Consider the following 27071-nt stretch of genomic DNA (forward strand, 5'->3'; position numbering starts at 1 on the left):
TTGTCCTAAATGGTCTCTGCCTGCCCCATCACCAGGCCAATGAGTTTGGGGTTCAGATGAGACACATGAGATGGGGGAAGGCCATGGGGTGTTCCCAGGGAGAGCCCCAGGATCCTACAACCCTATTTTCCCCATATCCTTTTGAAACTCCCAAAACAAAAATTGTTCATATGACAACATTGTAAGAAAGGTTTGTTCCTGAAGTTGGGGAATTTGTTTTTTTGCAGATTTGATTTAGTTTCTTATTTGTGTGGATCATTATGTTTTAGTGCTGGAAGTTCATGCTTATGCCAAAAAATTGAATTAATTTTGGGGGCATCTGAAAGTTTTGTTGTGTGCAGACAACACACTACTTGTCATTTCAGTCTAATTAATTGCAGCCATCTGAGAACATCTCTGGGGGGTTTCACAAAGGGTTTCTGGACAGGATAAAGCAGTATTAGAAGACTTTCCTTCTGGAACAAGAGGACTGCTTTCAGGACTGCTGGGTGATAGCTTTGTGAGCTGATGGGGTTGGTGGAAAACAAGGCCGTTCAAAAGGGAAAGGAAAAAGAAAGAAAGTCAAAGACAGCGCCATCAAAACTAAGGATAATGGGAGGAGAGTATTCACTCCTTTAAAGCTCCCAAAATGACAAGGAACAAATGGGAGTGTGGGATGTTCCCTTGTGGTCACGAGGAATCTCAGCAAGGACAGAAGGCGTGATTCCTTTTAAGTGAGTCTGGTTTACACTGAAGATGTTTACGTGATTCACTCATCCATGTTCCAGTTTAGTGATTCATGATTCACTTCAGGATTAACTGAATCATGCCTTAGGAATTTCTTATTGCTGACTTTAAAGGTGTTCTGATGATACTGGATCAGGTGAAGATATCTGAACTGCATCCATCTACCTGGGTCAGAATTAGACACAGGAATATTCAGTTTTGTGCACCTGGTTAAATGCTTGAATATAAGGTGAAACTCCAGATACCTGATACTCAGGTAACCCTAAAAACTAGACATAGAGTGAAGAGTCAGAAGAAACTCCATGCAGGTCCTGAGAACATACTTTTTTAAAAAAAAACTAAAAAATTATTTTTTAAGCTAAGAATAAAGTTCTTTCTGTAAGAATTTTCTGTTTAACTTATTTGATCTTTCCCAATGAAATTGCACTGAAAAGTTTCCTGAACAGCTCTCACAAGAGAGCAGGCAGAACTCTTCAGGTGATGAGTCTGAAAAAGGTAAAAGGAAATAAGTTGTGTCTGAGCAGATTGCAGAAGGCACTGCCAGAGAATCCAGTGGCCAAAGGTGTAAATACACTGAAGGTACATTTAGGAGTGCAGCTGCAGGGTGGCTCCATGGATGGCTGTGCTGGCCACCTGATGGAGGAACTCATTAAGCAAATTACTGTAATAGAAGCCAAGTAGAGCAGGGGAAGATGAGTGCTGGGAAGACCTCAGTGTTGTATTCTCCTTCACACAGTGGCTTTTGGTAGAGATCAGTATCGAGCTGCATCGATTTTTGGTCCAATGGCATTTCTGATGCTTGTTCTAAGGACTTTGCCTCTTGAGAGAGTTTTGGAAGGTGACACAGGGTGTGTCCAGGCTGCCCTTGAGCCCTGTGTGCACACACTGACCTGTGGGGCCTGCCCATTCTTATATCCATGTAGGATTTAGGGGATCCCACCCTTTGCTTGTTTCCCATGGGGCACACAATGGCCCAAACCAGGCAATCCTCCTTGTGTTAGCAGTTCCCAAAAATACCGAGCAGGGGATAAACTCCAGCACTGTGCTTTCCAAACAGGCTATGAAACCAAGAATGAGAGACAAGTGTGAGCCTTCCTCCAGCCCCTTCTGTCATCTGGGCATGCTCGTGCCACGTGTCACTACAGACATTTGGGACATCTGGAACAGGTTCATGTGAGTCCATGGGGTTTGGATCCTTGTGCGTGGGAAATCCCTCATCCTCTGCTCATTCCCCTGACAGGCAGCTCCTGCCTCCGCATGACAACACACAGACAGATCCTGTGCAGAGTTAATGGAGGAGGATGTTCTGTTTGGGTTCCAAAATTGTTCTCACAGTAACATCTTCTGATGTTTAGCCCTACAGATGGGGCAGGATCTTACATCTAGCACAGATCCTCATGTGTAAACCACTAGAAACCACTTATTTTGTTACTTCAAGGCAAGACATGCTCTCATCCTCCTTGGTTTTACACGTGATTAAATCCATTGATCCAGTTTCTGCCTCACCACACTGGAGCCTTCCCAGCTGAGGATCTATTTCACACCTCCCAGCTGAAAGACACCCAGCCCAGGTGATCACACACCTGCAATCCAGCCTGGCCAAGGGATTTAAACACATCCTGGCTGAAACTGGGCCTAAGGTGGGGTGAAAGCTGGTGCTGTGGGGGCATGTGAAGTGAAAAACACATAAAAAATAGGTAGGGCATAAACTTGGAGCCATTGTTTACTACATTTTTATGTCGTTATATGGCAGCTGTCTGACCTCCTCACCTGATTTGCAAATAATCTTGTCAGGACAAATTAGCCCATGCTGAGCCTGTGCTGTTGAGACTAGATGGTTATCAGGACTTGCACTGGTGAGTTTTAAGGTAGTTCTGGGGTCTCTGCAGTGTACTGGAGTCCCTGTGGCAGTGACTGCAGTGCAGAGAGGCTTTTGTATTAACCAGAATGAATATGCACAAACCCTCTTCTGCAGAAACCTGGAATTAATGCTTTTCTGAGCTGGTTTCTTTCAGGCCATTTTCACTACAGGGGTGAGTGTTGAAAATAAAGATTTAAACTCCATTTTAAAGTGCAGCTCTGAACGCTGTGAATTGCTTAATTCATCTTAATAGAGGTGTTCACTCTGAACCTGAAAAGCTTTTAGTTGAGATTTAGCCTGTGGTTTGATATTACAAATTGCTTGGTGGTAACATTGGTTTAAGACCCTGTTGTCTCTCAGCCTCTTGTTCCTGCTGCCCTGCTGGCACAGCCACTCCTGTGGTTGGGAACCAGGTGGGAGGAGCCATCCGGCTTGGAAAGGGGAAAAAAAAAGGTTTCGTGTGTTTGGTTTTTTGTTTGTTTGTTTGTTTAAAGTAGGAAAGTTCCTCTGTCTGGTTCAGTGCCTGGTCACAGCGAGTTTTCCTGGCACAAGCGAGTGGAAAGAGCACTTTGGCATGGAGAGGAAATGAGCAGCAGAGGGTGAAAGGTGAGCAGCAATTACTGGTGCTGGGAATGCCCCAGTGTACTTTAATACAAGCCCACAATCTGCAGCTCATCTCAGCATGTGAAAAATGTCCAAATACCTTTCAAATTGTAGGGTTTAATCTTTGTTTTTAGGTGTCCTGCCAGGCACTTCCCATTTGTGTCCTTATCCCAGTTTCCAGACATCTTCAGAGGCTTCCCAGCTACTGTGTCCTGCAAGTTCAAAACCCTGCAGCCCACTGGGACTGGGAATGTGTGAAGGAGCACAAGGATTGGAGTTGAATGACAGTGTAAGTATCAGTTGTCACTGGAAGGAATGTTTCCTTTATTTCCAGAATGAGTTCATTGAGAAAGAACCAGTTTTAATATAAAGGAAAGCTGGGTTTCCACGGTGACTTTCTCAAATTTAGAAGATCTTGTCCTTTAAATCCAGTTTGCCATGGGACATAAAGTTCATTTGCTATAGACTACATCAAACCAGCTGAGCTCAGAGAAGAATATGGTGAGGTGCTTGGAAAACAAAAATAATTCTGTAAAAAACAGACGTTTGTGGCACTAGAAAGTGGGAAATTATTCTTATTGGAAATTAGTCACCCCACTCCCAGAAACAGAGTTGCCTGATAAATAAATTCCCTGCAAAGACTGAAAAAAACAAGCCAACCCAGAACAGTGGAATACCCAAATGATTTGGTTAAAGAAATATTTGTTTTGTTTAATAAATTATGATGGTTTTGATAAAATTTTCCTTTGCAAATTTGAGCTGTACTTGACAGGAGAAAATTGAAACCTCCAAAGCCTGTGAAAAAATGTGTCTGCCTTCAATCCACATCCACAGAGCAAGATTCAAATAGTTCCCATCAGTATGTGGCATACAAGTGGAAAGGGCAGCTTAGCAGAGTTTCTTGGGTTATAAATAGTAATGTGTATTATTATTATAGTGCAGTGACACAGCTGGAAATCTCAGGTCTCTCCCTTGATTAACATATCTCATTAGTGGGACTGCTGGGCCCTGAAGTGTGGAGTTTGCTCTGGAGCTCAGTGGGAAACTTGTGCTGGCAGTGGGAACCCCATTTCCCTCTCCATCCTTTACCAGCAATGCCCAATGCTGTGAGAAAAAGCAAGAGATGGAGAGAGGAATCTCAGATTTCTTCCCAGTGACACAGACAGAGGCAGCTCAGGGGAATCCTGCCCAGCAGAGGTTAATGTGACCCACATATAATTGTGTGAAAAGATGCCACTCTGCGCCTTTGTCAAAGAGGCTTCTTGTTACAGCCCGAGCTCCTCAGTCCCCAGCCCCTTCAGCAAAGCACAGTTTTCTTGCATTAAATCACCACTGCCCTCTTGCCAGCTGCTTAGAGTTTGCACATTATACAGAGGAGATATCTAATATATATTTATATATTTTTAAAATGTGACAGATTGTCTTGTAACATATGTGGTACTGCCTTGAAATGAGCTCCGTGCATGTGATGGCCGAGCCAGCGGCCCCCGTGTGTGTGTGTGTGTGTGGTTTGTGTTTTATTCCTTCTGCTGGAAATCTGAGAGCCTGAGACACTGGAGCTTTTCATGTTGCTTTTTCTCTGAAATATTCATGACGAGTTGATGACCTTGATTCTTTGATACCTGCCATTTATTTCTGTGCCACTGCTGATAACTGCTGCTAAGTACATATGTCAGTGCCATGGTTGAATGAGTGGGATGATAAGGAGAGGGAGAGCATCTCTGGGATTCATGTGCTGGAATAAGATTACTTTAGAAACTCTGAGGGCATTTTAGGAGCCTGCCATGCCAACTTATTCACCCCACTTTGGTTTTTCTGACTAGAGTCTGTTTTCTTTGCTTCTCCTCCAGCTTTTTCTTCTGACTTGGAAATGTGCTAGGTCGCTGCTGCTTTTCTCAAAGATGATCCTTGGCTCACTATCAAGTGAATTGCTAATGAATTAGTTACACTTACATTTTTAAAAAAGAGATGTGAGTCTGGGGACACCCAAGGAATACTTCTTCAGCCAGAAACAGGTTCTCACTGAAATGGACTCTGTGAAGTTGGATTAGATGATCAGGGCATTTTGGTGCCCTTAAGGACAAGGAAAGATGAGGGTAGAGCAGAGGAAGATAAGATGAAGAGTAGGCAAGTAGGTAAGCACCAGTACCACCTTGTAAGTGTGACATTCAGGCAGGCAAATCTCGTTGATGTTTGTGAAACCATTCTTTGGAAGGAGTCTAGCCTGCCTGCCAGGCGCAAGATTTTGAGGGTGCTGGGTAAAAGCAGTGACAGAAAAGGTTACAGAATTGACAAAATAATTAAATATATGGGGAAAGATTTCCTGAGTGAAAATTAAATTAAATCCAACCTGAACCAGTTTTCACTGACGTTGATGGATCAAGGGGGCCAGTGTGGTTCCTTTTGACTGCACATTATTCTGTGGTCTTCCAGAGACATAACTGGTGTCAGGGCCTGGATTCATCCTGCTCTGTTCAATTGTTCAGCTGACATATGGGATTGGGAGACCTTGGGCTGGCTGGTGTGCTGTAGGCTCTGCAGGGGTGATCTGGAGAGGGAAGGCTGGTGCTTTCAGCCTCATTCAAGCTGGGCTTTGGATGGAAATTGGAAAGTTCAGATGGAGGCAGCTGGTCCCTGTCTGTTGGATGCTGAAGATGGGACTCTGATGAGATGTATTTACAGAGTTTTTCTTCACCTAAACTGGGAAGTGAGGGAAGCCAGAGCAAGGGAGACAATGGAGAAAAGCCTCTGCCATGGACTCTCTTCTCACCATATTTCATCCAGAAAATTGCAGTGCTGTCTCTTTTCTGGGCTGTCACTTTCCCCTCTCAGAAGTCACAGCACATGGCTGTACTGCAGAGCACATTCTCTTGAAGAATGTGAAGCACATTCTCTTCCCTGTGAGAAAATACAGGGAAAGGAAAGAGAACACAAGGATGGAAGTAAAATAAGCAAGGCCTAAGGGGCTTCTGCACATGTTTGTTGAACTGCAGCATCCTGGAGAGGCAGGAGATAAGGTGGCTCAGGGAATGCAGCCCAGTCCAGAGAGGCATTTATTTAAGATTGATATCAAACCTTGGAATTGTGAGTGGGAGGATTTTCGAGGAAGGAACAGGATGTTGTCAGGAGGGAGGGAGGCTGGCTAGAATGATTTATTGTGAGGGTCAGTGGCAGGAAGTCACTGGAGATATGCGATGGTCTAAAATGCAGGCCAAGGAACCCGCGTGCGGACACTCTTTTATACTCGGAGATCCTGGCTCCTCAAAACAGGGCCAACAGAGTGACTGGGTGGTCTAATTTAGGGTCATCCTTGGTGGTCCTGCATGTGTGTGTTTTGGTCAGCTTCCTTGTCTGTGTGTCTCTGTGCACAGTGACCCGTCCTGCTCTGGGGTCTGTTACAGAGGCTTCACCACTAAAAAACATTTCACTGTACTTGCAAGAGAGATTTCAGGCCCTTCTTAAGGCAAGCAGTCACTTGGTGCTTACACAAATAATTGTGCACATGGGGGAGTGAAGTAGTGATGTTTATTATTAGGCTTCCCTCCTCCCCATAGGAAAATTCCCTGTGACCAAAGAAACGAAGAGACTGGCAAGAGCAGAGGAGTTGTGATTGGGAATGACCTCTAGGGCCATAAAGAGCATTGGGGAGTTCAGCTGGATGGAAAGCTTTCACTGTTTGTCTGTCTGAAATCTGCAGCTCCACAGTTATCTCAAGCAGGACTCCTGTGGGCAGCCATGCTTTTTGATACTGATGGCTGTGAATAAATAACTGATCACTAAGCACAGCCACCTTCTGTCTAACCTACTTCTGAGTGCCACTTCTGTGTTTTGTGCTGTCCTGGTCTTCTGGCCCAGTCAGACCTGGAGTCCTCTTGTGTCAAGAGCAGTTGTCCTTCCTGAGGAGAGAGGTGTCACAAAGAACTTGAGTTCTTCAAGAACTTCAACAAGAATGAGTTGAACAGGAGTGTGGAAGGGTTTTGGCTCCCTGGGAAATGCAGTGTGGTGGAGAAGGCAGCAGTGCTTTGGAGTGAATGGAAGGGTGCCCTTTGACTTCAGGTGACCTTAAATGACTTGTCAGAGCTCACACAGAAAAGTTAGAGCTCAGAGACAGGACTAAGTTCATATCTTCTTTGTAGGGGTGAACATCCAGACAACTCTCCCATATCCCTGTTCAGCCTCTCTTTACTGCAGACTCGGCTGTGTTGTGGTTTCCCTCAGAGCATTCCTCCCCTGCTGCTCTGCTTTTGTTCCTTTCTGCAGCTCTTTGGGCTGTCCCTGCTGATAATGGCACCGATTAGAACAACATGAGGGGGTGACATCTGAGTTTTTCATGCTGTCCTTTTATCTAATGTCCCCCAGCTCGTGGTCCTGTTGTCCCTGCACAGCTTGGTCTGTGGTGATGTTCACCCTCCTGCTTACACTCAGTGAATGATTTATCATCTGTTATCAGTAGGACTCTGTACAGTGTCCAGGGACAATGTTTTCTTCCATCTGGTTCCAACCTGGTGGAACACCCTTCCATATGGTTTTCACATGTAGTTCTCCCAGTACCTCCTTTCTATTTCCCCTTTCTGGATTCATCATTATGCAGTTTGTCTTTATAAATTAACCACACACATTAATTAAAACTTTAGTAAATGTGGATATTCTTAAATGACTGAGAAAAGCTTCCCAGCTGGGTGAATCTGTCTTCTGGGAGAAATATCCAGTCCCATGACATACTGGGAATTAGTTGCTGCAGCGTTTCACGCCACTCTTCAGGCACACATCAGCCTGGGACTTGTTCTGGAATTAGAACGTGTGGGGAAGTCTTTGGTTCAGTTCTGTATTATGAAGGTGCTGGTTGCAGTTACAGGTTCATGGTGTGGGCAGGACAAAGACCACAAAAACATCTTTTTATGTAAAATGTCTTGAGTCACTGACAGAGATTGCCCATGATTTGATATTGGACATTCCAAGAGCCAAACAGCTCTGTCTCCCCAGTCCTCTGGGTGATCCAATGCCCTCCATCAGGATCCCTTGCTGCTACATTTGTTGGTCTTTGCAGATAATTTTTGTTGATTTTGTGTTGTTAGACCTGGTAACACACTTTTATCTTATCTGCCTTTTTCTCTTTTTTGCTCTCTGTGTCGTTTGCCATCCCAGGATAAATAGGGAGCCGCCTGCCCCTGGGGGCCATGCACTGTGTTCCTCCCCCAGAGTGTGCAAATATTTGCAGCAGAGCAGCCTCTGAGCCCCGAGACGTGAGCAGCGACACGAGGAGGTGCAGCCCAGGGCAGGGGCAAGGCCAGAGGGTGTGAAACCAGCGCACAGCCCCCGGGGTAAGTGGCCTGGGGACTTTAGGAAGCTCCTGCCTGGTCTCCAAAGCAACAGGGAAACAGGGACTTGACTTCAGCACGTGCTCCCACTGCTGGGATGTGCTCATGTGATTCAGGAGCTGTTTCTTCAGAAAATTTTGCCTCTGAAGTGACTGACACCTTCGATCTGGCAGTTACCTGGATTATCACCCCTCCGTTATGCCCAGTTCAGGAGCAGAGGATCTCAAGTAGCTTGAGGTGTTTGGAGTGTCTGTCCAAGAGAAACAAGCCATTGCTAGTGCAGCTCTCACACCAGGGAGCATATGAAGCAGTAATTTTTTTAGCTGTTGAGGTCAATGTAAGCCAGTATTCTCACCAGAAAAAGATATTTCCATTTTTCCTTCTTCTTTTACCTACTCTTCCATGCTTTCTGCTCTTTCAATAGCACAGATGTTCTTAAAGCCCCATGATAGCCCCCACACATCTCAGAAAGGAACTGTGGTTGCTGTTATCTTAGATCTGTTGTGATCTAATTCACTTTGTTGTGGAAAGCACGTTTTTGTCACTGTGGTGTCCCATTATGGTGGTGCTTCTGTTCCCTGAGGGATGCCCAGGACTGGTAGAGACCTGTGCTACTTTGTCCCTTCAGGGTTCCTCCTCCTTGCTGGCTCTCTCACCTCCCTCACCTTGCGTTTGGGGGTTCACCAGGACGGTTCCTCTGTGTTGGCTTTGGGGGTTTTGCTGTTTGCTCACGGTTGCCTTTTCCCGGTTTGAAGTTTGCCGGCCCTGGGGCCAGTGACCCCTCTGAAGCTGCTGGGGTTATGGCCAGGGGAGTTATTCCGTGTCCATCAGGGCTCTTGGCCCACACTGGATCCATCCTGAGGGCATTGACTGATGGCCCTGTGCCAAGCAGGGTGACCCTGGTCTGGAAGCTCCCCTCCCTCCTGCAGGGCCCATTTGATGCCCATGGAAGAGGTGCTCAGGTCATCAAACAGCCAATTAAAACTATCAAGAGGGAGGAGTGGAAAAGGAGGCCTTAACTCTTTCCACCCCATCATAAACATCTTTGTGGAGCCGTATTTTTCGGCCAAAAGGAGGTGTGTGAGGGAGGTAAAAAAAAGGATCCGTCTCCATAAAATTTATCTGTGGGATCTCTTTAAAAATTGACTAAGCAGAGATCAGGAAACAATTAACTGTTTATGTAGCTGTCAGTTATTTAGGGTCTGGATCAATGGCTTTCTTTTCCATTTCATATTTTATTTCTGTAATGCACATCATAAAGCAGCCCATGAAATTCAGCATAGGGTAATGAATATGTAAAAATACATCTCAAACTCCAACACTGCTTGGAAGAATTGAATTTTCTATCATGGCTGTTGCTTTCTGAAAAGGAGAAGGACACTCCCATTACAGCTACTGGCAGCTGACAGCAGGCAGAAGGCAATAAATTTAGGAGTTATTTAGCATCAGCTTCTGAATTAATGGCATCAGTAGGGCGTGCTCTTCACTTGAGGAACCTAATGAGGTAGGAGTGCTAGAGCTGGGAATTAAGAGCACCACTGGGATCAGGGGTAATAAAAGGTCTGTGATCTGCCAGGGGCTGATGCTCAGACAAGTGCAGGGTCAATCCCAGTTGTTTCAGTGCTAATTTAGGGCCTCTGTTGTAAGATCATGCAGCCTTTCCTAAAATGCCTGCAAAAATTCATGAGAACCCAGATTATTTTGCCTGTTGAGCAAAATCTACATTTACTCTGAAGTTTTCAGGTACCAGTGTTATGGAAATGCTGACAAAATAAAGACTTGCTGAGGGTTAAGTGTAGAAAGGTTACTTTTTGAACAATTCATCACACACTCAATTCTGGATCCAGACACAGAATTTTGGAGTGGCACTGTCCTGTACTTCAGTTTCCAGCCTTTAAAAGAGGGATCAACTGCTTTTTTTTCCCCAAGGAACACTAGAATCTATGCAACACATTAATGCTAAAAATGGTCTCAGTGTCTGAATAAGGAAAGACCAAAAAATCCCATTCTCCCCTTCAGAAGATAACTCTGTTATACTTGAGTGCAGCACACACTCCTCCCAGATCTTCCTTCACCTGCTTGTACTTGTTCAGTTTTTGCTCTAATATCATCATCTAACTAATGCAAAGGCATTGAACCCATTTTCTGACTGTTGGGTAAATGATGGTTAAGTGTCAGGAGATTTATTTAATTGTCTAGCTATTAAAAAGAAAAAGGTAGGTCTGCTGAGTGAAAGCTTTTATGCTTTTAAATGAGGTATTGTTGTGATTAGAGTTTAAACAGCAATGATTTCCTCAAAAATGCATTGTCAATAATCACTGGCTTGTTTGATTGTCCACATAACTGTACCACCCTCACTGCCAAGAAACTCATCTGACCCACCTGATAAGAAGAGCTATTTTTTTCCGTTAAGTGTGCAGTAGATCTAATGCTCAGGGCCAGGAACATCTTCATTAGGCAGTACGGAAAGTGAACACATTGTTCACGAACCAGCCTCCAGAATAATGGACTAGAGAGACTTCAGAGGTGAGGGATGGAGGTTGTGGGAATGGGAAAGGGGCTTAAAGCTTCACAAACCACATACAGAGAGGATTTGAGTGGGATATGGGCAATTGATTCCCTTAAGTGTCTTTGAAGAGGCCAGTCTAGAGGTGGAGAAACTCCAGATGACTCATTGTGATCCCACTCGGTCTCATCACAGCAGCTCAGTACTCATTTTACTCTTTTCTGTGGATTTAATTCAAAAAGCCAAGAGTCCAAAGGTAATTCAGCTGGCATAACCCAAACCCACAGCAGCACCATGGCAGGTTCCTGGGGTGAGGTGATGACCTGCAGGTGAGGTGGATGCTCCTTACCTTACCTGGCTGTCTCAGGGACTGATTTGAGAAATGCAAACAGGCCAACCCTTTTCTTTATGCTTTTTTCTTCCATGTGAAGTCCATTTCCCAAGTGAATGCCACTTCCCTGCTATCTCTTGTCCCAAAAATCTATGCCAAGTGTGCAGCTCAGGATCAGTTTTTGCCCAGGACATTTTCAGCCTGGGGAGTGTGAAGAGCCTATGGAAAACTTGTGTTCCCAAGGGCAAAGGGAGATGTTCTTCCCTATCCACCTTCATGTCTTCCTGAATTTCCCAGTCACTAATATATTAGGCACTGGGAGCTGCTGCTTCCAGGTGTCAGGCCTGGGCAGGATTAAGGCTGACACTTGCCCTGAGACTTGAGCAGGAATATTAAATTCCTATTTCTCACTGCCACCCCCTGCTTGGGGAATCCCAGGCAGGGCCAGCAAGGAGATCCTGGCTGTGACCCTGGCAGCAGAGCTGGTGTGAGCAGGGCTGAGCTCCCGTCCCCCCTCCCTGCCCTCATCAGTCCTAAGTGCCACTTAGCCACGTTTGCTGCCTGCTCTTCCCAGCTGGACAGCGATTGCTCCCTGTTGGAGAGCTGTCAGTGAGGGGAGAGCCATCCATCCCGGTGGGAAGTCATCTCACCCAGCAGGGGGACACCACCTCCTCCCAGCCAAAACAACGGGGCTTTGACAGCCTGGATGTATTTATTATCTCCTGTGGGGCAGAAATGCTGCCACAGCAGGGTGGAGGGGATGCTGCTGGGATCTTGGAAGAGAAAGCAAGCAAAAGCACAAAGTGCCAAGGAGCTGCCTGCAGGGAGCAGGAGCTTGGAACTAGGTGGTCTTTTAAGGTCCCTTCCAACCCAACCATTCTGTGGTTGTATGATAAAGGGAAAGGAGGAAAGAAAAAGCTTATTGTAAAGGGGCCATTTCTTTTCTTTATGTGCTTAACTCATCTCCTGAACTTGAGAGCTGAGAAAAGCAAAGAGCAGGTGCAAAAGCAGGGGCTGCAGCTCAGATGGGCCTTGGTGTCAGGCTGGGGCTTGGGGATGGGTTTGGAGAGCTGTCACCTTGTGAGGAACATAAATCCCTGCTCCTTGTCCTTAGGGCTTGGCTTCCCTCTGGCAGGGTTTCACACAAGTGATATTTGTCAGGTGCTTTTTCCAGCCCCAGTTTGGGTCCATTTTGCCTCTGCAAAGTTATCAAAGGACATTTTGACTTTAAGGACAAGCTGTCAGGTTATTTCAGGGGCACAGTTATGTCACATCCTCTGTAGCTGTGCCAGTTCATAGTGCCCATGAGATTTAAACTCAGCCTCATTACCAGGTTTAAACACCTGGGCAGCAGTGGGGGTTGATCAGGAGCCTGGGCTTTGGGAAGACATCAGCTGAATGTGGCTTCTGAGGTGATCCATTCCTTTTACTCCAGTTTTCCAAGAGTTAAATCCCCTCACAAAAATGAAGAAATTTCTCTAGCTGAAAGGTCACTGATGATATTCAGGTGTTTTCTATTAGCAGGTATTAATTACAAATTGGCAGGGCCGGGGTGTGCCCACAGGGTCTGATTTCCCTAACCAGCCACACCTGGGCTCACCCACCTCTGCTCATTGGTCCAGGAGCTGTATTTGAGCTTAGTCCCTCAGTGTTCTTCTGTTTGGCTGGCCTGAGGCCACCTTTGGATTTTTTTCTTTGCAGCTCATATGGAGAATTCAAGTTTAGAAGTTACATATTGGTATAAAAATCCATAATTCTGCAGCTGGGTTGTGTCACCTCATGCCATCAGCAGGTCTCCCCTCACCATGGCTCTAGCAGAGAGGCACAAGCTCCAATGAGAAACAGGTAGGGGTTTATTCCTGTAGTAGTTATGTGCCTGAATTCAGGGTTTGGTTTCCTCCTTCAGCCCTTCTGGCAGCCCAGTCCCTCCACAAGCCCTGGAGTCAGACATGTAAAGAGTGACTCCTTGCTAAGCACAGGTTTTCCTGTGCATGACCAGCCTCAGCCCAGGCTCTGGCACTGTTCTGCTCTGATTTCATCCCTCTCTGAGCTGCTCAAGTGTCAGTGTTCTCCCTCACCCACCCCATGGACCTGTGCTGCTCTTAATGGCTTGTCCAGTCCTGGGTTCTTGTGGCTGTGCACAGAGCGCTCGCCAGGCCATGCTCTTGGTTTCCTGCAGTATTTCATGGCTTTTGATGGCAGCTCAGCTGAGGAGTTATGAAATTCATATCCTCCCTGCCTAGGAGAAAATGGCAACTGGAAGATTTAATGTCCCAGAGGGTTGGTGTAGGAAGTTGTACCAGAGGGGAGGAGGAGGGGGCTAAAGCTTCAGGTCCTTCACAAATCTCTGTGAGTCAGGCTTTCCAAAGGTTGGGAAGCTGTGAATTACCCCAGCTGAATTACGTGCGTGGCACAGTGTTACAGCACTTTTACTGAACTCCCTTCCCCACCAGTAATTCCAGGATTTATGTTTGGAGGAAATGGCCTTTTTCATTTGGTGATGGATTTCATTCACCAGCACACAATGGCTGGGGATCAGGAAAGACAAACTCATGGTAAAATCTATCACCTCTTCCCCTGTGCTGCTTTAGAGTCACAGATTAGGATCAGGTCCTGGTATCCCCAGCAAGCATTCTATTTTGGGGTTTCCAGGGGAGGCTGGAGCTGACCCTTCTCTACAATGCAGGGGATGGAAGCCCATTTTGTGTGATGACTTGCTGCTGCTTGGTGGACACTGACCAGCTTCTGCAGGAGTTTTGGGCTGTAAACATCAACCCTGGTCACTCCCGTGCACAGAGCACATGTGGTGTGTGTTAGTGATGTGCTATGGCTGGACTCCAGTGTCTCAGCTCTGGTACATCTCTAGAGCCAGTCCTTTAATAAGGAAAAAGGTTGGGTGTGGGATTTTGTTTTCCTTTCAATTGTTCTATCCCTCTACAACTAAAGCTTTACCATTTAAATGGCCTAATAGCTGCAGCCTGGCTTTGTGTGGCAGCAGTTGTGGTGAAGCCAAATGTCAAGGACCAGCACAGAGAAGCTGTTGGTTGGGCACATTTTACTGTTTACATGTTTACTTTTTTCTCTTTAAAAAAAAAGGAAAGTGTTCGGTTTTCTAACAAGATGTAATGAAACAGTAGCTAAAGAAAGATTATTAATCTTGTTCCTTTAAAAAGCAAAAGTTTCATCTTCCTCTGTAACTCTCCAAAAAGTGTTTTAGAACAAAATTGTCTTGAAGTCCTCAAAAACAGGAAAACAATTTAGAGGAGATGGGAAAAAAAATCAAAATGCTTTTAAAATGAAAGATTTTGTGAGAGTAATTTAGGGAGAGGCAACAAAACCAAATATTAAAAATGCTGATGGTTGGATGGCAACTATTTTTGGACAAAGACCCAGATTCAGTCCTGGAAGAATAGCAACTGTTCTGTGACTCTTGGTGGCTTTTTTTTCCCTTTGTGGATGTGTTGGATACGGAGCTGTCTGGTTGCTTGTTACCAGAGTGATTTTAGTGAAGTTGTTCCTGCCACGTGGTCTGTTCTCATCTGCCTCTTCTGACAGGAGACATCAGAAGCAGGAACAGAAGCTATTCAATCACAGTGACAGAACCCCTTTTTCTGGATGGTAAAATGTTCTGTTGGTTTTGTGTCTATAACTCCATGTTTGTCCCTCTGCTTGTATCCAGCTCCCTTGATGAAATCCAGCACGAAAGGTGGCTCTGGGAGATTCCTGCCCCACCCTGCAGGGCTCCAAGGAGAGGATCCCAGATGCTGTGTGCTTGTTCTGGCTGGTGCATGAGCAAGGAATAGGATCATGGAATATCCTGAGTGGGAAGGGCCCCACAGGGATCAGGGGGCCCAGCCCCTGTTCCTGCACAGACACCCCAGCAATCCCACCCTGGGCATCCCTGGCAGCGCTGTCCAAACACTCCTGGAGCTCTGGCAGCCTCGGGGCCATTCCCTGGGGAGTCTGGGCAGTGCCAGCACCCTCTGGGGAAGAACCTTTCCTGATATCCAAGTTCAACCTCCCTGGCACAGCCCCAGCCTTTCCCTGGCTCCTGTCCCTGCTCACAGGGAGCAGAGATTGGAGCTGCATCCCCTAGTGAGCTCTGCCCTCAGTCTCCTCCAGCTGAACATCCCAAGTGATGTCTGCCATTCCTCTAGACCCTTCACCATCCTTGTAGCTCTCTTTGGAATAGGCAGCTTGGTTGGAGATTAGAGATTGTTCTGAATTTTGGATTGTTACTAGTGGCAGTGCTGTATGATTGAGAAAATATAACTGGTGATACCTACAGATTTTGTCAACCCTCCACCAGGTTGTGTATCCAGAAGATACACACCAGGTGTATCTTCCCAGAAGCTTCACAATTTAGTCTTACGTGCATGGTGTTATCTGCTAGGTGGTGTGGAGGACCTGGAGCTTGTTGTGATAAGGGCTTGACTCCCAAGCCAGGTCCTGTCACTGCTTTGTGCTGCATTCCCTGACCGCAGAACGGGGCTGATCACTGGCTCAGCTGATGACGAGGGTGAAAGGAGAAAGAAGCCTTCTCCTCTGATGTTTGTCAGGATGCTGACCTAGATGTGCACAATCAAAGTGCATGTAAGCTGCAGAGGGCAGTTCCACAGGACAGCATCTGGGCACATCCAGCCTGCCTGGCAAATCACTGCCTGCACCAAGGTTACGAGCGTCACTGTAAGGCAAACGGACTGGCTGCTGCTCCTTATTTCAAGCAAAGATGTGTGGGTTTTCAAGCTCAAATTCCCTGGAAGGATGAAAGGCCATTTGTCAGGTCTGAATCTATGGGTGGCAGTATGTGGCTTCAGTGATGTTCATGGCAGGGTTGTAGTGGATGTGTAATATGTGGGTGTGGGTATGTAATATATGCCTTCTGTCCAATACACTTCTAAGTCCTGTGTCCATAAAATCCTGTAAGATCCTGTGGAGCTGCTAGATTCCTGCCCTGGCTCCTCTCAGAACAAATTTTGTGTCTGCTTTGTGGTGTTACAGACTTTTTACTCAATTGAATTCATCCCTGTGCTTTTCCCTTTCTTCCTTCTCTGTCCCAGTTTAAGAGGACACTTCCCAGTTCCCTCCCTGGGGACAGGGGGTTTTGTAAGGCATTTTATGGTGTCTTTGGTGTGGATCCTGTCACTCCAAGGGCACTGGCAGCAGTGCTGCTGCTGTGTCTGCACTGTGCTAGCCATTGCTGACATCCAACTTCTCCAGGAGCAGGATGAAATCCAAGTGGCAGGGCAGGCACCTCTGAGGAGATAGCTCCTAACTGTTCCCACAGAGCTTGAAGGAAAAGATTTGACGGATTTACAGAGGAAAATGGCTGAGAAGGGATTGATAAACACACAGAGAGATCTAACTAGTGTGTCCCATCACTCTGAATAGCTGATCATAGCGAAAGTGCTTCGGGGCAGTGTCGGGAAGGATTTGTTGATGTGAACTCGTGTCTCCCTGAGAGAATCATGCTGTTTCGGGGAAGGGACCATCCAGGGAAGGTTGTCGTGAGGAAAAATGCAACGGCAGTGGGGTGGGCATGTGTGTCAAGAGCAGTTGGTGAGATGCTCACCAGTGCTGTCTGAAGGCAGAGCTGTGAGGATGCCAGCCAGGACCTGAGAGCTGAGCGTCCTCCCAGGAGCAGCACCGAGCCAAACCCCACTCCCCAGTGCAGGCACTGGCCCCAGCAAGGTCTCCATGCCAGCCAGGGTCCCAGGCATGAGGAATTCTGTGCTGCAGTCTCCTGTAGATCCTGTGATCAGGCTGTCCTGCAGCAGTCAGCAGTGTGAACTGGCTTGGCTGAGCACCTCTGGTATAAATCACTGCCTGCAGTCCTGTCAGTGCCAGGAAAGGCTCAGGACAGGAGAGGAACCGTGGCGTTGTCAGTGGCCTCCTGAAGGCTCGGTCTGGAAGCAGTCAGAGGTGAGCAGCTCTTGAAGATCTGGGGAAGTGTCCATTGATACATATTAATATTTTGAGGAGGGCCCTGTATCACAAACACCTGGGCTGAAGTGGGGACTCTGCAGTCAGAGTTTGAGCATTAGAGGGGGAGGTGTATGGGGGTGCAGAACTGCACTAAATATTCCCCAACATTCTGCTTTGCCTTTGTTAGAGCTCACATAAACCATTAGATGCAGCACTGGGGAGCTTTACCTTAGGTGAAGGTGAAGTCTTACCTTGTGCAGAGAACATCACTGTCAGGTGAACTGTGTCAGTTTTTAATGTTCCACTTCACCTGCACTGATATATTTTCTTGGACATTTAATGGACTGCACATATATATTCCAAATAGGGCACAATGCTTCAAACATTTTATTAGCATGTACAATATACTTATCAATTCTTCAAAAATATTTGAGCTTTGCACTCAACTATTCTGCATGAGAGTAATCACCAGAGTTCACAATTTCTGGTTGTTAATACAGGAAAAAGATCCAAAGTTCCAGATTAGTGGAAGCATCCAGACAAATATTTGAACCACACTTTGAAGCTCAAAACTAGGAAGTTCTATCCAAGTGCAAGAGAAAATAAGAGCTACTAAGGCTTTGAAACTTTCAGAAGTGTGAATATTTTATGTCTGCTTTAGTAGGAGAGAGGTGTCCAACTCTTGGGAAGCTTTCTCCTAAAGTACAGGATTGCTGGGGGATATTTGTGTGCATCCAAGGAATTTCTGTCTGACAAACTCCAAACTGGGATGGCAGGCAGGGTGATCACGGTGTCGCCTCACCTGGGAAGGCTGAGGTGAGGCAGCCCTTTGTACGGATGTTTTCCAAAGCTTTTGTAAACAAGCTGTGTGTGTCTCTTACACTTCAGGCCAGGCTAACAAATTGAGATGAGCCGCAGCAGCTCTGTGAAAGCTGGCTCTGCACACACAGGGGCCTGAGCTGATTTATCTTGATGTTTGGTTGAATTCTTTGCATTTTGGGTCCCTTCTGTAACCTTTTCACCTCGTTCTTTTTTAAGGTGGCTGCCTGGCTGTTACAATTTATCATGAACGCATCTCACTTCACTTCTGGCTCCTCTGACAGAAGGAACAGCCGGTCTCCGGGAGGTCAAAGACATTATTTTCCCCTAGTCTTTCTCAGTTTCCAGCACATATTTGTCACTTTGAAAAAGCATGAATTCTGGATTTGATGCACTTTAATTGATTTCACCCTCAACAAGTCCAACTGTCCATCAACCTTTCCTTTTTCTTTCCTCTCCCCCTTCTTCACTTCTTTCCTCTGTCCCTTTGCTTTGAGAGTGATGTTTTCACCCGCCTGCATGTTGGAGCTGTCGCAAAGCCCATGACCCTATCAAGGCTTACTTAGCCATTGCTCTCATTCTCCCTATCCTCCAAGTTCAACTTTGGATGCTGAATGAGAATGAAGTAGGAGTAGTGAGTTGTAGAATCTCAGTGATGTGCTCCTTGTCAAAGTAAACGCGGTGGCTGAGGGTCCGCTTATTTTGAGATGACTGTGTACAACTGGAAGTGTGAGGGAACTGATTCATTATATGCTGGCATTGGTATTTAAAACATTTTGCAGAGTTATGGCATAGATGAACATGTTGTTTCTTTCCTTCTGGAAGGATGAGTATTCCTGGTGCTGTGCATATATCCAGGGTTGTGTGGTTGTAATTTTGGTTTGTAAAATGGTGTTGTGCCCTCCTAAATGGAGATCATATCATCATACAGCATCCTGAGTTGCGAGGGGTCCACAAAGACCATCCCAAAAATCCTATGAGATGCCATTACACTCTTGTTTGGGTAATTCTTCTGGCACAAGTGGTGAAACAGAATAAATGTGGGCGTGTAAGAACTTGTCCTTTGCACAGAAACCCTCAGAGTGTGTCCTGGAAACCAGGGCCTGCTTCTGGTGGAAGCTAAAAGAGTCACAGGTGTTCTCTGGGTGCTGACATTACATCCTGGATACTGTCAGGACATGGGGCAGGAGCAGGCATTCCAAGTTCTCTGCCCTGTTATGAGGTGTTCACCGGACCTCTGCAGGGAGAAGGGTGTTCCTGGGGCCCTTGTGCGCTCACTGAGGAGCTCCAGCTCTCAGGGTGAGCAGAACAGGCTCATGACACATTGTGTGAGTGTCCCGGGCTGGAGCCAAGGGATCCAGCCCCCTTCCGCCGTGTGCCCGGCGCGGGGCTGGGAGCGCACCGGGAACTGCTGTCCATGGTCCTGGGTGAGCAGCAGGAGCGCTGGGGCTTGGGGACAGCGTGGATCCCTCCCTCCCTCCCTCCCTGGCAGCTCTGCAGATCAAGGTTTGCCAGCGTGTGTGGGCAGGGAATGGAGTTCCCGAGGGCTTCCTCTGGTGCTTGTGAGCCTCACGCTGACCCTTTCCTTCCTTCCCTCTGCCAGAGGGTGGTTCAGATGAGCTTTTAGGAAAAAGCTCTTTCCTGTGAGGGTGCTGAGTCCCTGGCACAGGTTTCCCAGAGAAGCTGTGGCTGTCGCTGGCCCTCTGGAAGTGTCCAAGGCCAGATTGATTGGAGGGTTTTTAAAAGGCATGTAGATGTGGCACTTGGAGACATGGGTTAGTGGTGGCCTTGGCAGTGCTGGGGGAATGGTTGGGCTCTATTTTAAAGGTCTTTTCCAACTTTAATGATTCTGTATTCTACCAGGAATAGTACAAGCTTGGGGAAATACTGCCTTAAGGTAATTCAGCATGACAATAATGGAGCTGGAAATGCCACAGATCCAATCTTCCTATCCCTGGGATGTACCTCAGGAAAGTAGCAAACACTAGCACTGCATTGTGGCTGCTTATAATAAAATACTGGGGTTCTGGGAGTGTTCAGCTGATATTGGAATAATTTGAAGATGTAGGCTCAAGTTTGATGCTTGGATTGGGATTTAAATAAAGATCAGCCTTAAAACAGTCCAGTCCAAGTCCAGTGTTGAGAACATCCAGCTCTAGGAATCCCTTTGCTGGAAATCTGGAGTTTTTAAGCAGTTTTTGTGTTCCCTGTGCTGTATCAGGCAGCGCTGAAGAAGCCCTTGCCCCTGAGCAGCCCCACATCCTCAGACAGCTGCACCTTCCTCTCCCAGCCCAACCCCAGGAGCCAGGGATAGGAATTTTCCAGGTGATTCCAGGGAGGCTGCACAAGCCATGGTTTGGCAAAGCTGTGGAAGTATTCAGAGCACCAATTTAAATAGGCAAATGAGGAGGAGGAGGCAGAGCTCGTGAGAAGGCGATGCAGAACAATTGCATTACACAGTTGATAATTTCAGTCTGAAGAGCTCTGAATTCCCCTCTGAAATCTTCTCTTGGGAGTCTTAGTTCTTAAGTTAAATGACTAATTAGAGTCTGTTCACACCACAGATCAGCCAAGCAAAGCAAACTCCTAAGAGCTAATGCTGCTTACTTGCTCCCAGAGGAAGCTGAAGGTCTCAGGATCTTGCAGAGGCATTTTCCCCCTGGAAATCTGTGCCTGCTAGCAGAAGAATTTAGGTGGGAGGGAAGCAAAGAAAAATCCTCCCCCATCAAACATCAATCCTTCTCTCAGGCCAGTTTCTTTGCCTTGTTCTTCCTCTGCTTGAACATCTTGTTTAGTGGGAGAAAAAATGTGAAACTAAGTGCCCCAAGCTGAGAGATGCTGGGCACCCAGCAGGACCCTGACCTCCCTTGTAGGTGACAAATTGGATGGCATGTCAGCTGAGGGGGGAGGGAGGGGCACGGCTCACGGGGAGGGGGGTAAAGTTACAAAGCCAGCATCTGTTCTCAGGGTCTGTATGGGCTGCAGGCCTCGCTATTCCCTTCAGGAAGGCACGAGGGAATGGCCTGGGGTCACTGCAGGACAAAGCTGGGGGTGTACACAGGGAGGGTCTGAGGGGATATAGAATAGGTGCAAATATAGAAAATAGATCCTGAGGGGGTGTTGTGGAGGGATAGAAGGTGGAGAATGAATCTTTAAAAGAAGCAATGATGTGTTCATCTGTGAGGTTCAAAAATCTGGGTTTGGTTTTCTTATCTCAAGGCCCCACAGGAATTAGTCATCCCTGAGTAATGGAGGGAAGCAAAGCTGTTATTCATCCCTCCCAAAGTTTCTCCTCTGATCATCTCCTACATTCATATCCTCTGTCTCTGACTTGTATCTTCCTTCCTATTTAGCCCCATGAGCCACTGCAAGAAAAAAACCTAAAATCTCATTGGACTGGCAGTCTGAAATGATCTGGAGAGATAATGTGCCACAGCTTCCATGGGGGAACAAGAGCCTGGGCAATGGCATCTCTCCTGCGTTCAGCTGTGAGGTTTTGCCCCAAATGCCTTCTGTTATCTCAGCAGACCCCATCCTTTTTGCTTTAATTGATTCTGTCTGGCTTTAATCTGGTGCGAGAAGAGACCTCCCACCGTGAGCACTGAGAGCTGGTTTGTGCACGGGGAGCGGTGAGAAGCACGAGATTATTTTATTGAAAAAGGGACACAAGGATGTTTTGGGAAGGACACTGCCTTCTGTAAACCCATTAACAATTGAAATGAGGCCTTTCACTTCCACACAGGGTTTGTGGGAAGTGCTTGTACAACTGGAAAGCAAAGTGCTGTAATAATAATTTTGCATTATAGCCATGGTGTAGGGTTTCCTGAAGTCATCCACAGTTGGGTTGGCTCCGTGCAGTGGGAGACAGTCCTGGAGACCTGGCCCTTCCCTGGGGATCCAGAGGAAAGGAGAAGGGAATGGCTTTGGCTGTGCTCACCCCAACTACATGATGACAGAGATGAGAATAAATAGGGAAGTTGAAAAGGAAACCTCCATTGTGAGTCTGCTCAGCCAAAATCTAAACAGTTGAGGAGTTTGTTTTATCAAATCAAAATATTTTGGTTCAGTGGTGGTGTTGGCTTGAGTCAGTATGTCTGGGCTGATACAGTGCTGGAGAAACACTCAGGTTTGAGGGGCTGGATCCCTGTCACTGGGGGATCAGGAGCCCTGAAGCCATAGGAGAGGGGGTGCCGCTCATTGTGGCTGGGTGGGAGCAATCCCATTTCCCATGGCTTGAGTTTAGAGTGTTCAGATATTTTTATAGCCTCTCCAAAGATGTTCTGGGGCCCTGTTGAGTCTGATTAAATGTGCTGTTGCTTGGACCACAAATAAGGGTTTTAAGTGGAATGGGAAGATTTTTGAGGAAAAAGAGATGAAGTAGTATGGAGAGTTAATTATCTGCAAGCCCCTGAAATTGCATGAGTAATAAAATATAGATAGGTACACACTTATTCCTATCATGCCATTAATGGTCTGTGTCTCTGTGTCAGGGAATGATGTGTAAGACAATACTCCAAAATACAAAATTACTGCCTGCCAGCATTGAAGGCTCAGCTCTTTGGAAGTGTGGTCTGGTTGAGGTGTTCTTCCAAAAGTATCTTGCCAAAAAACCTCGTGCTGAGAATCTAAGAACAAAATAAATAAAGCAGTCGAGGTTAGGCTGGAATAGATCCTGTGTAGCTCCTGACCTCTCCCACATCTCCCCCAGATACAATTCCCAGTGAGAGCTCACTGTTCTTCTAAAAAGATTTGTTCCTACCTGTTAGTTTTGCTTAGGATATGATAGAAACTGTAGCAAATAATACCATGTATTTTTTTGTTCAAATACTTCCTCCCTTCCTTCTGTCTCAGAAATCTTCCTATTTTTTAATTTGTTTCTAGCCATTCCACCTGACCCTTCAATATTTCCATATTTCAAGGAGATTTAGCCAAATGGTGTGTTTCCATGGCTGATATACAGCAATAATGCAGGGTTAATACCTAATTAGTTCCCAGGGACATTGAGCTTTTCATGGATATTCAGTAACAAAAGCAACAACAAACAAGCTGAATTCCTAGGTCTTAATTCATCGGGAGGAGGAAATAGAAACCTAAAAATGCAGGAATTATTCAGTGCAGTCTGAAAACCCTGTTCTTTCTCTCATGAAGCCCAGAGGATGCTATAGTAGCTGACAGGGGAAATATAACCTCCTCCTCCTCCTCCTTCCCTCCCTCCCTTTAGGGGGGCTGTAGATGTGTCTGCATTTGCAGCCCTGACATCTCCAAACAGGAAAATTCCCAGTCCTGCAACACACTTTAAACAGCTCCCTGCCCATTCCCCTCCCCGCCTCAGCCCCCAGCCAACCTGACCCTGGGTTTTTTTGACATCCAGCCATACCTGATCAGTCGTATCCCCAGCAGCTGGATGTGATCAGAGCCGGCCTTCCACCTCGCAGGATGGCGAGCATATGGGCCTGGGGGCTGCAGCCATTATGTTCCTGAGCACTGAGCTTGTCTGCCCCTGGCTACAGAGGGTTTTTTCCCCTCTCAAGCAATCGCAAATAAACCTTTCTGATAAGTAGCAGCAAAACAAACAGGCCCTTTGGCTGTGTAGGCAGTGAGAAGGAGGGAGGAATAAAAACCTGACCCAATAACAAAATCTTTGCTGTGTTTAGGCAGTGCCTCTAGGAGGGAGAAAGTCTGCCCTCAGCCAGACAGAGCTTTTCTGGGAGCGGGAATGGTTTCAGGATGATTACCCCTCAGTGCTCTACAGCCAGGCCCTGGTGTGGGAGCTCCAGGGGATGGAGAAGGTTTGGCTCAGAGAACAGCCCTGGAGATCATCTGGACCATCAAAGGGAGGCTTTGAGCTGACCCATGTGGGCAGTCTGGCCTCAGCCTGGAAGTGAAGGGGTTGGAGGCTGAGAGGTGTGAGGGTCCTCAGCTGTGAGCAGGAGGGTGGTGCAGTGCAAGAGTTCAGGACAGCTGTGGGAAGAGTCTGGGGACAATCTCAAACAGCCTCTCTACATCCTTTCCTATTTCTAAAAAATTTCCAAAAAGTGCCTCAGATTCTGGAAGGGCTCAACAGGAGGCCTCTGGCACTTGGCAGACAATGTCTTGGGGCTTCACTGTGGTGCTTGGAGGGCTCAGGAGGGGTCCCTGAGTGTCCTCACCACCTTAGTGTGATCTGAGCCCCGATCCCTGTGGAAAGCTTGAGGCAACAAAGGGATTTTTGCATAGAATGTATTATAGGAATGCTGGAGTTTACCTTCCTTTCCTGTACACCAAGGAAATAAGGCTTTGGTCTTCCCAGGAAATCCTGGCTTCCCAAAACTGTGTAGCTTAGAGTATGTGCATGCCAGGGCATCCAGATTGGACCTGACATAAAGCTATGGTCTAAGCCCAAGGATGGGAAGAACACCCACATTTTGTTCTCTGAGCCCTGCTAATACAGCACCCACTGTTGCTGCCCCATGTGTGTGGTGCTTGGATACCCAGGGCCACAGAAACCTGTGGATGAGCAGACAGGGGAAAAGCTTGCTCCAAGATGTTCAAAAAATGTGATGAAAGCTGATGAACTAAAAAGCTGCCTGCTAACACAACCCTTTTCAGGCCAGGAGTCTGTTCTGGGTAGATGTCCCATTTCTCCAGGGTTCCTTGAGGGTCTGAGCCTCTCCAGTGCACTCCCAGCTGGTGGTCACCACAGTCAATAAACGATGGACTTTTCCACTTGGAAGGCAGACCTGTGAGGAGCCTTTGAACCCTTTGCCTGGGCAGATATGGCCAAGGTTATCACCCTGGCAGGGCCGTGGTGAGCTCGGACTCTACCTTGAAACACTGCCAGAGTCTGCACCAGGCTCGTGCTGAGAGGCTGGGAGCACATGAAGGGCCCGTGGCCCTGTCACCTCGGGCTGACAGGGGCCAGAGCACTGATGTCACCACAGTTACAACAGATGGTACCAGGGACAATCAGCTGTTGCTGCCAATGCCTTTTCTCCTTCAGCAGGACTCACTCCTGTGGAGTGATGGAGTTCTGCACCCCTAAACACTTGAACTGTAGAGAGGAGCTGGAAATCTATCTGGAAATGCATTCAGAGAAAGGAAAATGAGAGTATAAGCCATGGGATCAGCATTAAGTGGGCCAAACATCACTGTCAATTATGTCCCAAGCAGCTCCATTGAAGCAAACATTAATTTTAGATTAATTGTAGATTTATGCCAGCATTTCTGAGAGTCATTCCTGGGACAGAGCCAGTTCTGGTAGAGGATTAATCTTGTTGGAAAACTCCCTCTTGTTCTCTGCTTGGTGTCTGACACTCGCACATGCACACAAACAAACCTCGGTGACCCTCTGCCAAGCCAGTTAACTAACGGGGAATTTGGGGATGTGAAACCTTAGCTTCCCCTCCAGCACAGCCCTGCATCTGCCACAGCCCTTTTGGAAGGCAGGACAAGCCACCTGCTACTTGTTTTGCTCAAAGAGAGAATGTCTGTTGGGCACATAGGAAACAGCTAATCTGGTCCCATGGGAGGGAGCAGCCATTTGTCATTCCCACAGTCTCCAGAACAGGTTCTCAGCACCTTCCAGGGCTGGGGATTTTCTCTGGGTGTTCTTCCACCTGCCAGTGGTTCAGTGGTTGGCTTTATCTGGTGGGGGGATTTCTCAGACATTGGCATTTGGTCATTCACCTCAGGACAGAAAAATAGTGTGTGTTCTATTCCCACACGTGCATCCCTTCTCAGCTTCAAAATTAATGGAGAAAGGCGTGCATTGCATGTGCTGGGTGCATGTCTCCTTTACACATGGACATGTTTTATGATGGGGCATTTGTGCAGTTCAAGGTCTTCCAGAAACATGGATCTTCTCTAGTTCTGACTTCTGTCTGTGCCTTAAGGATGGTCAATGGCATCCTCTCACCACATTTCCACGGTGTCATTGTACTCCATGTGACACTGGAGTGTGATTTATTTATTTTTTTTATTTTTTTTTTTTTAATCCAGATTTGCCAGTGGAAGTGCTCCAGATGCTTCCCTGAAGTCTCAGCAGCAGAAGGGCTAGTTTAAAAGTCCTGAGCAGCAGGCTGGGAACACCTCCTTTCCTTGGGAACAAACAGGCTGGGAATGCCTCCATTCCTCTGGAACAGCAGGCTCAGCTCTGCAGCCAGCTCAGCCTTTCCCCTTTCTGAGGGCAATAAATCGAATACCATTCCATTTACTGCCTGCCCACAAGTTTCAAGTGGAAGAGGTGAAGCAGAGCCTGAGGCCAGCCACTCCATGGGCACAAATCAGTGTGGCTGTGCTGGCTTACTCCAGCTGTGGGGCTGGCCCCAAGGTTTTGTGTTCACATTATCCTGAGGCTCTTATTGCAGGAATGCAGGGTTGGCCAGATGTGCTGGTCACAGCATCCCCTCCCAAAGTGACAGGGTACCAGCTGCCACTCCCTGCCCTTGGAGCAGCCTGGTGTGGCCTGCCTGCAGCACGGAAGGTGCTCTGGGATCCTTGGGAATAGCCACCAGCACATCAGTGCTAGCCCTGTTCCAGGACACGACACTGAGAGAATAAGAGCAGTCGAGGAACTTTTCCCCCTTCGACGTGATGTTCATCTCCTCCCCCAACCCAGCATATGGAATTCTGGATCACATTTCTCTCTCTTGCCAATAAATATTGCAGATTTATTGCTCTCTACCTGGTGGGTAGTAAATTGCATTCCACCTCTGTTATAAGGCTCTTTGCTATGACACAGCCTTGCAGCTCCATTAAACCTTAATTACAGCAACACTTCATTGGGTTGCTGCGATGGCCCGAGTGCCATTGCAGTAGGGAGGATGTATGGCCAAAACAGGCTGATGCAGAGGGGCTTTGTTTTGTTTTCTTTCCTCCCATTTTAAGGATTATGGAGAGTTGAGCCCAGCAAGGGGAATAGAGGGAGCCTTGGCCTCCTGCTCTCTGCTCATTTTCCACAACAGCTGGCGTCACCTGCCACAGCCCAGGCAGCTCCTCTGCACC

General features: G+C 47.0%; 2 long non-coding RNA genes across 2 annotated transcripts in view; both read left to right on the forward strand.

Moving 5' to 3' along the window:
* The window catches only part of LOC111936560 (uncharacterized), a 254657-nt gene extending 235494 nt beyond the window's left edge, over positions 1 to 19163 (forward strand). Inside the window, exons 19-27 of the long non-coding RNA XR_015277844.1 lie at positions 1784 to 1899; positions 2165 to 2297; positions 2480 to 2582; positions 3082 to 3193; positions 3325 to 3479; positions 8336 to 8511; positions 13047 to 13190; positions 15025 to 17267; positions 18309 to 19163. This is a non-coding gene — a long non-coding RNA (uncharacterized LOC111936560). The remainder of the gene's footprint in view (positions 1 to 1783; positions 1900 to 2164; positions 2298 to 2479; positions 2583 to 3081; positions 3194 to 3324; positions 3480 to 8335; positions 8512 to 13046; positions 13191 to 15024; positions 17268 to 18308) is intronic.
* A 263-nt stretch (positions 19164 to 19426) lies between these two features.
* Positions 19427 to 26125, forward strand: LOC147649917 (uncharacterized). The gene is made up of 2 exons (XR_015277845.1): positions 19427 to 19516; positions 26067 to 26125. It is a non-coding gene; the product is annotated as an uncharacterized LOC147649917 (long non-coding RNA).
* The last annotated feature ends 946 nt before the right edge of the window (positions 26126 to 27071 follow it).

The sequence above is a fragment of the Cyanistes caeruleus genome, chromosome 18 (genome assembly GCF_971803275.1).
Source record: "Cyanistes caeruleus chromosome 18, bCyaCae1.hap1.1, whole genome shotgun sequence".
NCBI classification, from domain to species: Eukaryota; Metazoa; Chordata; class Aves; order Passeriformes; family Paridae; genus Cyanistes; species Cyanistes caeruleus.